General features: G+C 34.5%; 1 protein-coding gene across 1 annotated transcript in view; it reads right to left on the reverse strand.

Annotated features, from left to right (window-relative positions):
- LOC103671956 (putative P2Y purinoceptor 10) overlaps nucleotides 1-12,190 on the reverse strand; it is a 59,123-nt gene extending 46,933 nt beyond the window's left edge. Inside the window, exon 1 of the mRNA XM_008700603.2 lies at nucleotides 12,149-12,190. The gene's annotated coding sequence lies outside the window, so the exon portion shown is untranslated. The remainder of the gene's footprint in view (nucleotides 1-12,148) is intronic.
- Between the last annotated feature and the right edge of the window lie 227 nt (nucleotides 12,191-12,417).

A 12,417-nucleotide genomic window follows, 5' to 3' on the forward strand; every position in this document is an offset into this window, starting at 1 on the left:
GCTAGGAATTAAACTAATAATCAGTAACATGCTAGAAATCAAGCAGAAATCAAGGAACTTCTTCAAACACTTGGAAATTAGAGAGCACATTATTAATTATTACATGAGTCAAAGAGTAAATAATTCTCAAGGGAAATTAAACTGTACATTAAACAAGATGAAAATGAAAATACAACATATCAAAATATGTGAAGTAGAGTTAAAGGAACGCTTGGAGGGAAGTTGAGAGTATTAAATGCCTTTATTAGAAAAGAAAAATATCAAATTAGTAATACAATATTTCACTTCAAGAAAAAAATGTAAGCAAAAAGAATGAAATGATAAAGAACAGAAACCAGTGAAATTAGAAAGAGAAAAGCAATTAATAAAACCAACCAAACTCAAAACTCAGTTCTCTGAAAAGACCAGTAACAGATAAGCCTCCAGCAATAGCAAAAATGATAAAAGACAAATTACCAGTATCAGGATTAAAAAAAGAAGAAGAAGAAGAAAAAGAAAGTCGTTGTAGACCCTGCAGACATCAAAAAGCTAATAAGGAAATAAATACTAAGAACAATTTTACTTAAATTTGACAACTTAGATGAAATGGACCAAATACTTAACAACCACAAATGAGCAAATTCACACAAGGTAACATACACAATTTGAATAGTCCTGTAACTATTTTAAAAAATGAAATTATATGATAAAATGTTCAAAACATAAATCTTAAGGCCCACATGGGTTCACAGACAATTCTATCAAACATCTAATAAGAAACAATACAAATTCTACATAATCACTTCCAGAAACAGAGGCATAAAAAGAATATTTCTCAAATCATTTTATGAAGCCACCCTTTCCCTAATACTAAATGCAGACCAAGACGATACAAAAGAAAAAAAGGAGTGACTACAGACTGTTATCTCTCATAAATATATATGCAAAAATTCTGAAAACTATTATCAAATGAAATCAGGCATATACAAAGAAAGATACTAAATGTCTAAGTAAAATTGATTCAAAATACAAGCCTGGTTCAATATGCTAAAATCAAACAATGTAATCCAAAAAAATTTAGAGCTGATAAATGAATTCAATAAGGTGCAGGATAAAAAAAAAATGTACAGAAATCCATTGCATTTCTACACACTAATAATGAAGCAGAAAAAAAAGAGAAATTAGGAAAATAATCCCATTTACCACTGCACCCAAAATAGTAAAATACCTAGAAACAAACTTAACCAAGGAGGTGAAAGACCTGTAACCTGTACTCTGAAAACCATAAAACACTGATGAAAGCAATTGAAAGTCGGCACAAGCAAATGGAAAGATAATCCATGCTCCTGGATTGGAAAAACAAATATTGCTAAAATGTCAATACAACCCAAAGCAATCTATAGTTTTAATGCAGTCACTATCAAAATGCAAACAGCATTTTTCACAGAACAAGAACAATCTTAAAATTTGTATGGAAATACAAAAGACCCCGAATAGCCAAAACAATCTTGTAAAAGAAAAACAACGCTGAAGGTATCACAATTTCAGACTTCAAGTTACATTACAAAGAGATAGTAAATAGAAACAGTATGGTACTTGCACAAAAATAGGCACATAGATCAATAGAACAAATAAAGAATCCAAAAATAAACCCAAACTTTTATGGTCAATTATGCTATGACAAAGAAAGCAAGAATATACAATTGGAAAAGTCTCTTCAACAAATGGTGTTGGGAAAGCTGCATAGCTACATACAAAAGAATGAAACCGGACCACTTTATTACACCATACATTAAAAATAAACTCAAAGTGGACTAAAGACCTAAATGTGATACCTGAAACCATAAAAATCCTAGAAGAAAGCACAGACAGTAATTTATCTGACATCATCTGACTTTTTTTCTAGATATGTCTCCTGAGTCAAGGGAAACAAAAGCAAAATAAACTGTTAGAACTACATTAAAATAAAAGTCAGCAAAGGAAACAATCAATAAAACTAAAAGGCAACCTACTAAATGGAAGATGATATTTGCAAATGACATATCTGATAAAGAGTTAGTCTCCAAAGTATCTCAAGAACTTATACAACTCAACACCCAAAAACAAGTAATCCAATTAAAAAATGGGCAGAAGACATGAACAGACATTTATCCAAAGAAGGCATATAGATGGCCACCAGACACATGAAAATATATTCAACATCACTCATCATCAGGGAAATGAAATATCACCTCACACCTGTCAGAATGGCTAAAATAAAAAAACACAAGAAACAAGTGTTGGTGAGGGCATGGAGAAAAATGAACCCTCATGAACTGTTGGTGGGAATGCAAACTGGTCCAGCTACCGTGGAAGACAGAATGGAGATTCCTCAAGGAATTAAAAATAGAACTACCCTATGATCCAGTAATCACATTACTGGGTATTTACCCAAAGAACACAAAAACAGTAATCCAAAATGGTATATGTATTTCTATGTTTAATATAGCATAATTTCAATAGCCAAATTATGGAAATATCCCAAACATCCATTGGTAGATGAATGGATGAAGAAGATGTGATACACACACACACACACACACACACACACACACTCGCACACACACTGGAATATTAATCAGTCATAAAAATATAATATTGCCATTTGCAATAACATGAATGGAGCTACAGAGTATAATGCTAAGTGAAATAAGTCAGTCAGAGAAAGACAAATACCATATGATTTCACTCATATGTGGAATTTAAGAAACAAAACAAATGAACAAAGGAAAAAAAGAGAGAGAGAAATCGAGAAACAGACTCTTAACTATAAAGAACAAATGGATGATTTCCAGAGGGGAGGTGCATGAAGGAATGGGTGAAATAGGTGAAGGGGATTAAGAGTACACTTACCTTGATGAGCACTGAGTAACATATGAATTGTTGAATCACTATATAGTATACCTGCAATTTATATTAGCACTATACATTATATTGAAATTAAAATGAAAGAAAATAATAAAACAAACAACATAATCCACTCTATTAACATGTTACAAATAACACATGAATATATCAGCTAAGGCAGACAAAGCATTTGACAAAATCCGATATCCACTCAGATTAAAACCTCCCAGCAAACTAAGAATAAAGGGAAAATACCTCAACCTGATAGACTATATCTCTAAAAGACCTAGAGTTAACATTATATTTAATAGTGAAAGACTAAACAGCTTTCTCTCTATAATCCGTCACAAGGTAAGGATATCCACTCTTATCTCCTATTCAAAATACTAATAGAAATTCTAGTCAGTACAATAAGGCTAGGAAAGGAAATAAAAGGTATAAAGATTGAAAACAAAACAAAACAAAAACTATCCCTATTTTCAGGTGACATGCTTGTACATGTAGAAAATATTAAAGAATCTACCTTAAAAAAATCTCTTAGAAAAAAAAATCTCAGAACTAGTGTATAAGTTTAGCAAGGTCACATGTTAACATACAAACTATCAATTGTATTTTTATATACTAGAAATAATAATAATATTTAAAAATAAAAAACCCATATTACTGTGAAAGTTAAAAACATAATAGCATTTGAAACAGTTCAAAAAATAAAGAACACTTAAGTATAAATGTAACATAGCATCTTACAAGAACTATAAGCTGAAAACTTCAAAATGATGATGAAAGATATCAAAGACCTAAATAAGTGCATAGACACAAATTGTTCATTGATTCGACATTGATTAGTTCATTAATACAACAAAATAAAGATGCAAATTCTCCCAAAATTGCTAAATAGTTTTAATAACGTTACTCTCAAAATCCCCATGTGTATTTTTGTAGATATAGACAAGCTTATTTTAAAATGTATGTGAAAAATAAAGATGTTAAAGTAACTAAAGCAATTATGAAGAACAAAAAATAAAGTCGGAAGTACCACAGTACCCAATTTTAGGGCTTACTATATGGCTAAAAAAATCAAGGTGATGTGATGTTGTTAGAGGGTGAGATACATAGATTAATAAAACAGAATAGAAAATAAATAAATAGACCGAAANNNNGAAACAGGTAGAGCCAACTGGTATTTTTACAAAGGTACACAATTCTTTTTTTTAATTAATTTATTTTTTTTTGTTATGTTCAGTTAGCCACTTTATAGTACATCATTAGTTTTTGAGGTAGTGTTCAAGGATTCATTAGTTGTGTATAACATCCAGTGTTCATCACAACACATGCTCTCTTGAATACCCATCACCCGGCTACCCCATACCCCCCACCCCCTTCCCTTTGAAACCCTCAGATTGTTTCCCAGAGCTCAGAGTCTCTCATGGTTCATCTCCCTCTCTGATCTCTCCTCTTTCAGTTTTTTCTCCCTTCCCCTATGGTCCTCCGTGCCACTCCTTATGTTCCACATATGAGTGAAACCATATGATAATTGTCTTTCTTTGCTTGACTTCTTTGACTTAGCATAATCCTCTCCACTTCCATCCATGTCAGTGTAAATGGTGGGAGTTCATCCTATATGATGCCTGAGTAATATTCCATTGCATATATGGGCCACATCTTTATCCATTCATCTGTTGAAGGGCATCTCAGCTCCTTCCACAGTTTGGCTATTGTGGACATTGCTGCTATGAACATTGGGGTGCATGTGCCCCTTCTTTTCACTACATCTGTATCTTTGGGGTAAATACCTAGTAGTGCAATGGCTGGGTCAAAGGGTAGCTCTATTTTTAACTTTTTGAGGGACCTCCACACTGTTTTCCAAAGTGGCTGTACCAACTTGCATTCCCACCAACAGTGTAAGAGGGTTCCCCTTTCTCCACATCCTTGCCAACATTTTTGTTTCCTGTTTTGTTAATTTTTGCCATTCTAACTGGTATAAGGTGGTACATCAATGTGGTTCTGATTTGTATTTCCCTGATGGCTAGTGATGTTGAACATTTTTTCATGTGTTTGTTAGCCATTTGTATGTCTTCTTTGGAGAAGTAACTGTTCATGTCTTCTGCCCATTTTTTGACTGGTGCAAAATTCAATAAAGAAAGAATAGTTTTTCAACAAATGATATTTTAACAATTACACATCCATCTATAAACAAAAAAAAAGAAACTAATGTTGAACTTAACTTCACATTCTATATAAAAATTAACTCAAAATGGATTATATATCTAATTATAAAACTATAAAAACTTTAGATGAAACATAGAGAAAATCTTCAGGATCTAGGACTTGGTATTCTTAAATATACCACCAAAAGAATAAACCAAAAGAAAAAAAGAAAAAAAATCAATACATTGGACTTCATCAAAATTCAAAGCTTGCTTTATGAAAGATTGTGTTAAGAGGATGAAAAGACTAACCCACAGACTTGGAAAAAATGTTTGCAAACCACATACCCCAAAAGGACTTGCATCTAAAATATGTAAAGTACCTCGAAACTCAACAGTAAGAAAACAAACAATTCAATTTAAAAATGGGAAAAGGACATTAACAGACAATTCACTAAAGAACACATGAAAAGATAGTCAAGGTCATTTGCCATTAGGAAAATGACTTAAAACCACAGTGAAATACCACAGCATATCTATTAGAATGTCTAAAATAATTTAAAAAAATACTGACAATAGTTAAGTGCTGACTAAGAATAAGAAATGGATCCATCATGCATTGCTGTTAGGAATGGTAAATGATAAAATCACTCTGGAAAACAGGGTTTTGTTTTGTTTTGTTTTGTTTTGTTTTACAAAATTAAACATGCACTTACTGTATAACCTAGAAATGCACTCCAGAATGTAGGTAAATACTGAAGAGAAATCAAAACATGTCCACAGAAATATTTGCATAATTTTCATTCCAACTTTATTTTTTTTATTTTTTTAAGATTTTATTTATTTATTTATTTATTTATTTATTTATTTATTTGAGAGAGAGAGAGAGAGCATGAGTGGGGGAGGAGGAGCAGAGGGAGAAAGGGAAGCAGGGTCCCCACTGAGCAGGGAGCCTGAAGCTGGGCTTGATTCCAGTATCCTGGGACTATGACCTGAGGCAAGGGCAGACGCCTAACCAACTGAGCCACCCAGGTGCCCCGCCAGTTTTATTTTTAATATCCAAAATATGGTAACAACCCAATGCCTTTCAGTGGGTGAATAGAAAAAACTGTGGTATATCCATACAATTGAATAGTGCTCAGCAATAAAAATGAACCAACTATTGATATGCACAACAACTTGCATAGGTCTTAAAGACATTATGCTAAGTGAAAAAAGCAAACCTGAAAAGGTTACTTTTATTTAATATCCTCAAAATGACAGAATTATACAGATGGAGAACATATTAGTAGTTGCCAGAGAGTTACAGATGGGCAGAATTTGTGCTATAAAGGTGTAACACCTTTATATCAGGTGGCTGATATTTCTGAATCTTGATTGTGGTGGTGGTTATATAAATATATGCATGTGATAAAATTTTATAGAATGATACATACATACATAAACACACAAATGAGTACATGTAAAAACTGGCAAAATCTAAATAAGACTCATAGTCTAGTTAATAATATTATACTAATGTCAGTTCCTGCTTTTGATAATGTGCTATAGTTTTGTCACAAGGATGCTCTACGCTACTTTTGTAACTTCTTGTGAGTATAAATTTATTTCAAAATAAAATATTTTTTTAAATGTTCTCTTGAGATGCACTGAGGCAGTTGTCTAGCTCCATGAGGAAACCAATCAAAAAGTACTTATCTCAGGTTCTTCATATATAACACATTCTGTAAGAAATCATCTTATGTTCCACCAAATCCTAGCTTGCCATGATACTGGTTGTCATGAATGTTGATCTGTAATTAAGAGATAGATTTCTGCTTGGTTTTGTTTGACAGACAAATCACTTGGGCTTTGACAAGTAAAATTACAAATCCTTCAGAAAACTCTCTGGAGTAAGAAAGAGAGAGAGAGAAAGAAAGAAAAAAGAAACGGGCTCATTCGCATTGTCCACAATAGCTAAACTCTGGAAGGAGCCAAGATGCCCTCCAACAGATGAATGGATAAAGATGTGGTCCATACATACAATGGAATATTACTCAGCCATCAGAAAGAATGATTACCCAACATTTGCAGCAACATGGATGGGACTGGAGGAGATTATGCTAATCGAAATATGTCAAGCAGGGAAAGACAATTATCATATGGTTTCACTCATTTATGGAACATAAGGAATAGCAGGGAGATTGGTAGGAGAAGGAAGGGGGGTAAACAGAAGGGGGAATGAACCACGAGAGGTTATGGACTCTGGGAAACAAACTGAGGGCTTCAGAGGGGAGGGGGTGTGGGGGATTGGGATAGGCCGGTGATGGGTATTAAGGAGGGCATGTATTGCACGGAGCCCTGGGTGTTATACGCAAACAATGAATCATGGAACACTACATCAAAAACTAATGATGTACTGTATGGCGACTAACATAACTTAATAAAAAACAAAAAATAAAAAAAAAAGAAACATGCTCATTCTGCAGCCACCTAACTGTATTTCACATCAGAGCTAGCTCTCAGGCAAGACATTCAGGAAATTCGATTGTAAATCCTAGGCAACACTATAATCTCTAACTTGTCCACAGTGATACAGCAACATTGCTATAGTCTAAAGTCAGAGAAAAAGTTAAGCCTATGATTGGCACTGGTCACTCTCCGGGCTATTCATAGTTATGATCATAGGTTGCAGGCTAGGTTTGAAACCTGTGCATTATACACTTTGATGTATAAGTAGCCGGATGTGTGATGTCAGAAAATTTCCCTTCCATTACCCAGTATCTTCTCCCTTTTTGCTCCCATTGCCCTCTTTTCTTTTTCTTTATTTTTAGAGTTAAGATACAAGATTACATTAGCTTCAAGTGTACAATATAGTGATTCAACAATGCCATACATTACTCAGTGCTAATCACGATAAGTGTACTCTTTAACCCCCATCACCTATTTCAGCCACCCCCCAACCCACTTCCCATCTGGTAACCATATGTGGTTAAAAGTCTGTTTCTTGGTTTGTCTTTATCTCTTTTTTTCCTCTCCTTGTTTTTTTGTTTCTTAAATTCCACATATGAGTGAAATCATATGGTATTTGTCTTTCTCTGACTGACTTATTTTGCTTAGCATCGTACTTTCTAGCTCTATCCATGTTGTTGCAAATGGCAATAATGCGTTCTTCTTTATGGCTCAATAAGATTCATATATATACATACACACACACACACATATACCACATCTTCATCCATTTACCTATCAGTAGATATTTGGGCTGCTTCCATAATTTGGCTATTGTAAACAATGCTGCAATAAACATATGGGTGCATAATCCTTTTGAGTTAGTGGGGGGGTTTTTTTGTTTTTTAATTTTATTTATTTATTTATTTATTTATTTATTTATTTTGATGTAAAGTTCGATGATTCATTAGTTGCTTATAACACCCAGTGCACCATGCAATACGTGCCCTCCTTACTATCCATCACCAGCCTATCCCATTCCCCCACCCCCTCCCCTCTGAAGCCCTCAGTTTGTTTCCCAGAGTCCATAGTCTCTCAGGTTCATTCCCCCTTCTGTTTACCCCCCTTCCTTCTCCTACCAATCTCCCTGCTATTCCTTATGTTCCATAAATGAGTGAAACCATATGATAATTGTCTTTCTCTGCTTGGTTTATTTCACTTAGCATTATCTCCTCCAATGCCGTCCATGTTGCAGCAAATGTTGAGAAATCATTCTTTTTAATAGCTGAGTAATATTCTATTGTATATATGGACCACAACTTCTTAATCCAGTCATCTGTTGAAGGGCATCTCGGTTCCTTCCACGATTTAGCTATTGTGGACATTGCTGCTATGAACATTGGGGTGCATATGGCCCTTCTCTTCACTATGTCTGTATCTTTAGGGTAAAGTGTTTTTGTGTTCTTTTGGTAAATACCCAGTAGTATGATTACTGGATCATAGGGTAGTTCTATTTTTTTTAGTTTAATTTTTTGAGTTCTATTTTATTTTTTTTTTAATTTTTCATACTATCTTCCACAGTGGCTGCACCAGTTTGCATTCTCACCAACAGTGTGTGAGGGTTCCTTTTTCTCCACACCCTCAACAACACTTGTCATTTCTTGTGTTTTTTATTTTAACCACTCTGACAGGAGGGAGATGATATCTCACTGTGGTTTTGATTTGCATTTACCTGATGATGAGTGATGTTGAGCATCTTTTCATGTGTCTATTGGCCATCTGTATATCTTCCTTGGAGAAACGTCTGTTCATATCTTCTGCCATTTTTTAAATTGGGTTATTTGTTTTTTGGGTGTTGAGTTATATCAGTTATTTACATATTTTGGATACTAAACCTTTATTGGATATGTTGTTTGCGAATATCATATCCCACTCAGTAGGTTGTTTTTCAGTTTTGTTGATTATATCCTTCACTGTGCAGCAGCTTTCTATTTTGATGCAGTTCCAATAGTTGATTTTTACTTTTGTTTCCCTTGCCTCAGAACACATATCTAGAAAAATGCTGCTATGGCTGATGTCAGAGAAATTATTGCCTGTGCTCTTTTCTAGGATTTTTATGGTTTCAGGCATCACATTTAGGTCTTTAATCAATTTTGAATTTATTTTTGTGTATGGTGTAAGAAAGTGGTTCAGTTTCATTCTTTTGTATGTGGCTGTGCAGCTTTCCCAACATCATTTGTTGAAGAGACTGTCTTTTTTCCTATTGCATATTCTTAGATCTTTTGTCAAACATTAATTGACCATATAATTGTGGGTTTATTTCTGCCCATTGAAGTCTTTTCAATTCCTTAGTATCTTCTGGAGTACCAACCTTCCTTGTTTGAGAAAATCTAGTAGTTGGCTGATAAAGGTAGCCCATAAATTCATTTCCTGAATTAACATTTTTACCTATTCCATAAGCATTTATATTTCAAGAATAGGAATTTAGAGAAGCAGTAAGTAATATCTGGTAATAGATTATTAATAGTGGCATTTCTGGTTGGAGGCAGACACACGAGTAGGGCTAGGAGACACATCAGGTTGGGTGTGACTTCTCCCAGTCTCAAAATAATATGCTTAAGCTATTGCCAATTAGTAAGTTTAATTCTAGTAGTATGCTATCATTTAATACTCCTCAAAATTATAGCGATGCATTATTTTCCTATCTTGAGCAATAATTTTGACCAAGTGGAAAACTGTCTCAAATTCTGGTGAAGAATTTCTTAGTATTCCTGGACACCAGCATTTCCAGCTGCAGAAAGCAAGACCTCAGCACAGAGTCATTTAACAAGCAAACCCTCCCCTCCCTTAAGGCTCTTCATTTCAGTAAATACCTAGTCCTCATTCAGCACCAGATTTAGGCTGAACTTTGCTATTAGGGATACAGAGGTGATTAATGTCCTCCCTCCTCCCACCCAACTTTAGAAACTGGTCAAATAACCAACTTCCTCCTCAGTCAACTTTCTTGGTAGCTGGGGGAAGATTGGGAAGAAAAAACTCAACCCAGAATTCTTAAGTCTACTGAGAAGGTTCTTTCTTCATAGTCCTGCCAAAACACAATTTCTGGGGGAAGATTGGTCCAAGGGGAATTGCTGACTTCAGCTCCTTTGAAGGTTCCTAAATCCCTGCAGCTGCCTAGGCTGCTTGTGTTTCATATGCTATCCCATCTCAGCCACTTTGGAACTGCTTGGGTGGAGGAAAAATCCATCTACACTTGTGGTCAGAGAGATTAAGCAGAGTTGCTTTCAATATACAACATTATGGTGCCACTTGGCAACCATAATATGCAGATAGTGCCATCCTGTGAGTCATGTTCATGTAGCCTACAGCTGTTAATTATGTGTTGTTTCTCAAAAATAAACTAGTAGAACAATAAAGTCTTTATCCTGAAATTTCACAGTAAAAATATTCATTGAGTCATCTTTTACTTAAGGGGAACTTAGTGTCTCCAAATCTGGGGGAATTCAGTGTGCACAAAAAAAACCTGATTTGCTCATATCATGAGCAACTTTCCTAGGATGTACATAATTTTACATATTCTGAATAATCTCACATATTTAAGAATTCAATTCCATGTGTGAAGTTAGCAGATTTTTTATAATAATATTTTTTATTATATTATGTTAGTCACCATACAGTACATCCCTGGTTTTTGATGTAAAGTTCAATGATTCATCAGTTGCGTATAACACCCAGTGCACCATTCAATACGTGCCCTCCTTACTATCCATCACCAGTCTATCCCATTCCCCCACCCCCTCCCCTCTGAAGCCCTCAGTTTGTTTCTCAGAGTCCATAGTCTCTCATGCTTCATTCCCCCTTCTGATTACCCCCCCTTTAACAGATTCTTTTTAAGAACAACAGCTATTTTATTGCTTCAAATAAGGAAAATGAAATGAATTCCTTCTAACGAGGACAGCACAATACTTGGAACCCCTTCTTAAAATATTTCCCATGTTCTCAAGTTAAAAATACATCCAAGGAAATGTTCATCCTTAATTGAGAATCAGCCCCTCTCTGAGATTTGACAGCGGTACTAGATTCTATGGCTTGATGAAAATCTTTTTCTGCTATTAGAAGGATTTATGTCCCACCACAAAATGAATGTATGAAAAATGTCTCAATCAAAAGAAACATGTCAAGTTTCATCTTATGAAAAGATTTAGGCATGTAAATGTATTTATCACTTGAATGTCATATAATTTGGTTGACAAAACCCTGGATTTAAAATTTTAAGTCCCCCCTCCACACACACACACGCTGCTCATACTAACAGAATTGTGTTTAATCAACCACTATTCTAATTTTAACATATACTTGTTAAGAGCACTATCTAAGTCTGGACTCCTGATTTATGTCAGTAGCATATTAACTTATAGAGAAAGGAGCTTTCTCTCTAGACAGCCACAATTCCTTACACAAAACATGCAGCAGTTTCAGTGAACATTTTAACCACTTAAATTTATAAATAGATATAACCTCACTGAGTAATCTCCTTACTGAGAATTTCCATATTTCATAACAATACATCCCTCAAAAGGCAAAATATTAGCAGACTCAGAATTACATTTTGATGGAAGCAGCAGAAATATGCATTGTCATTTTCAATTCACAGAGATTTTTAAGTTCTAGTTTTTAATGTATTAAGAGAAAGCCAAGAACCTTACCCTTTCTACCCAGATATCCTGTAGAGAACTGCAGGCTTGTACAGCTACAAAAGAAAGTAACATAGTTTATTCAGTAAAACAGGAAAAACAAAACAAAACAAAAACTTTTACCTCTAATGGGAGGTAGAACTCTTCGTCAGCATCACTCAGTTGTTTTGGAAAGGATTCCACTCAGAGGATATTGTGGGCAAAGAAAATTGAAATTTTGGCTTTGATAAATTCAGAATTTCCATGATTTGTACACTCAACCAGGAACAGAGTATCTGATT

Source organism: Ursus maritimus (genome assembly GCF_017311325.1).
Source record: "Ursus maritimus isolate PB19 chromosome X unlocalized genomic scaffold, ASM1731132v1 scaffold_X1, whole genome shotgun sequence".
Classification (NCBI taxonomy): Eukaryota; Metazoa; Chordata; class Mammalia; order Carnivora; family Ursidae; genus Ursus; species Ursus maritimus.